Here is a 3,680-nt window from a genome sequence, read left to right on the forward strand (position 1 = left end):
CTGTGTATATTTTCATTTCCGAGAGAAGGAACTACTCATCCCATAAACCACCGCGCCTCACTGAAGGCGCCTCACTGAAGTCGACTCGAAGCCACAACCTCGAAAGAGCCTTTTCAGCGACTTCCAAATCTGACGACGGCCACGCGAACCTGTGCTGCTGTGTGGGCTACTGTAACGTTACTGTCTACTGTACGATCACAAATAAATAAATAAATAAATAAAAAAGAACCTGTGTTGCGTTTTTGCACGGTAGACTTATCAGTTAGTCAGCTAGCAATGCTATGTTTGATTATGCTTAAACTGGGCTTGCTATTTCTTTTAGCCATCAGAGATATAGTCAGGTAAGTAACGTTAGCCTATTAGCCTAGTTTGCTTTGCATTTCAGGACGCTTTTTTGGCGTTTGTTATCAATTATGATCAAACGATGTGTAGTGAAAAGGTAACGCTACAAGTGACACTTTCACAACGTAATGAAATGATGAGTGGGAAACGGCTCTTGGTAAGGTGAACTTTCGAAAAACCCTGCAACTGAACGTGATGTGATTTTGCCAAATTAGACCGCTTTAGATAAGTTTCGTTGTTCCATGCGGTCATTTTCAAGAGGTTCATAGGCCAAAGGCGACATCTCTTGGTGAAACTGCAATTAGAAGAAAAAAAAAACCCACAAGCAGTGTTTGTATATTTTCATATTCACAGAGTTGTCAAATTATGTACATAATTATTATATTGTGCCTCATCAGACCTCTTTTAAAGGTAAAATAGAATTTTGAATTTTAAATGTTCCAGTGACACATAGGCCTATGTAAAAGACTAATGTGTGCAATATTGATGGTTCAATCAAAAATGCATTTCAGTAGAATATATATATATGTATATATATGTATATATATATATTATATATTTATTTCTTTTCATGTTTGGTGCCATTGTTAATGTAAAATTATTTACTTGCAGCAGTTATTTTGGAAGTAAAGAGAACCTAACTAAGAGATTCTGAATGGTTGTTATTCCTTTGGTGGGGTGGTTGGTTGGTTGGTTGGGGGGCACCACCAAGCATTTGTGCTTAGGGCACCCAAATGGCTAGCGCCGGCCCTGGTAAACAGAATTAATTCAGCAGAATTAAATGTATTCTTCTCAGTTGAGTCACATCTGTACTATTAAATGTTACTAAGTCTAAATCACCACCAAAAAGAAAAAAAAATCACCACCAAAATTTTTAAATGCCTTTAAATGGTCTTTAATGCACATATGGTCCACATATAATGTAAGTGTATGTATAATGTGTGTAGATATGTTGTATTTAAGTACAGTCCCAGAATATAAAACTTTGTCACTCATTTAATAATAATAATAATAATACATTTTATTTAAAAGCGCTTTTCAAGATACTCAAAGACACTTTACATAAAAAGGACATCAAATTAGCAAAACAATGTGAAATATAACATCAAAAACACAATAAACTGAGCTAAACATTAAAAGCAATTTTAAAAAGGTGTGTTTTTGTCAGAGATTTGAAGGTAGGAAGGTCGGTACAGTCGCGGATGTGTTTGGGGAGAGAGTTCCAGAGGGAGGGGGCAGCTGCAGAGAAGGCTCTGTCGCCCCAGGTTCGATGCTTGGTCTTGAGTGGTGGAGTAAGGAGGTTTGCGTCACATGAACGGAGGCTGCGGGATGGATTGTGGCGATGGAGCAGGTCAGTGAGATAGGAAGGGGCCTGGTTATGGAGGGCTTTGTGTGTGAGGAGGAGGATTTTGAACTGAATACGCTGTGGAACTGGGAGCCAGTGGAGTTTCTGGAGGACAGGAGTGATGTGATCATGGGAGCGGGTGTGGGTGAGCAGACGTGCAGCAGAATTTTGGATGTACTGAAGTTTATTTAAAGTTTTGGATGGTGTGCCATAGAGGATGCTGTTGCAGTAGTCAATTTTGGAAGTGATGAAGGCGTGAATGAGGGTTTCAGCAGCAGAGAAGGAGAGTGATGGACGGAGTCGGGCAATGTTCATGAGGTGGAAGAAGGCAGTTCTGGTGATTTGATTGATGTGATGATCAAAGGAGAGGTTACTGTCAAAGATGACTCCGAGGTTGCGGCTGTTGGGGGATGGAGACAAGGTGGAGTTGTCGATGGTGAGGCGGAAACTGTCTGTGGTGTTGTTGAGGGATTTGGGGCCGATAATGATTAGGTCTGATTTGTCACAATTTAGTTTGAGGAAGTTGATCTGCATCCAGGATTTGATGTCAGCGAGGCAATTGGAGAGAGTGGAAAGAGTGGCGGGAGTGATGGAGTTGGTGGAGATATAAAGCTGGACGTCATCAGCATAACAGTGGAAATGGAGACCGTGGTGGCGAATGATGTTGCCAAGGGGGAGCAGGTAAAGTATGAAGAGGATAGGACCAAGCACCGAACCCTGGGGGACACCTTGGGACAGAGGAACAGTGGAGGAGGTGCAGTTGTTGATGTGGATGAATTGTTGTCGGTCTGAGAGGTATGATTTGAGCCAGGAGAGTGCAGTGCCAGTGATGCCGAGGGAGGACTCAAGGCGGGAGAGGAGAATGGTGTGATTTATGGTGTCGAAAGCTGCAGTGAGGTCCAGGAGGATGAGGATGGTGAGCTGGCCGGAGTCTGCGGAGAGGAGGATGTCATTGGTGACTTTCAGGAGGGCTGTTTCGGTGCTGTGTTGGGAACGGAAACCGGATTGAAATGGTTCGAACAGGTCATTTGAGCAGAGGTGGGCTTTGAGTTGTGTGGCGACAATACGCTCCAGTATTTTGGACAGAAAGGGGAGATTGGAGATGGGCCGGAAGTTCGACAAGATGTCAGGGTTGAGTCCAGGTTTTTTGAGGATGGGGGTGATAGCAGCCAGTTTGAGTGAACAGGGGACTGAGCCAGACCTGAGGGAGGAGTTGATGATTTCTGTGATGAGTGTGTACACGATATATCGTCTGAAGTTATGGTTAATAGGCAACTTGTTTGACTCACGACAGGGGGCGCTCTTGGAAAAGGAATTAAAAACATTTACAACAAGCCCATAAATAAAACAACACCAACTAAATCTTGGATCCTTTCAGAACTAGTCAGTCATATTTCTAATTTTGTGAGAGGACTTTGTTCTGTAAATTTTAGCAAATGTTCATGGGTACAGATCCTGGGGGGGACGGGGGGGACATGCCCCCCCCCCAATTACTGAAAAACATGAATTGTCCCCCCAATAAAAATAACCTAAATTATTCGAAATTGAACAAATGTATTTTCAGACTTCACATTCTTCACATTTTAGATTCACATCTAAAAAGAAATGATTGAATTGCCTCTATGTAGTTGTGATTTATGGTGGCATGGTATGAGTTGCATACCGGCAAAAAAAAAAAGAAAATCACTTTTTCACCCCCCCCAAATCCTGACATCGGATCTGCACCCCTGGAAATGTTACTCTAATATAAGGACATGGTGCTAATCTGTTTGGGGACTATTTTTTAAAATCTGCAAAACAATGTTCTTGATTCAAAATAATCAAATACAGCCGTCATTTTTACATTGATCATTCATATGTTTTAAAAGTTTGATACGACAATAAAACTTATAGCACAGAGGTGTTTTTTTTCATGAGATTTTCTGATCGTAAGCAAAATATAAATGGTTACCTGTCTTAAGTGATTATAAAAGTGGAAGATACAGAAAGAAAA

The sequence above is a fragment of the Chelon labrosus genome, assembly GCF_963514085.1.
Source record: "Chelon labrosus genome assembly, chromosome: 12".
Lineage (NCBI taxonomy): Eukaryota > Metazoa > Chordata > Actinopteri > Mugiliformes > Mugilidae > Chelon > Chelon labrosus.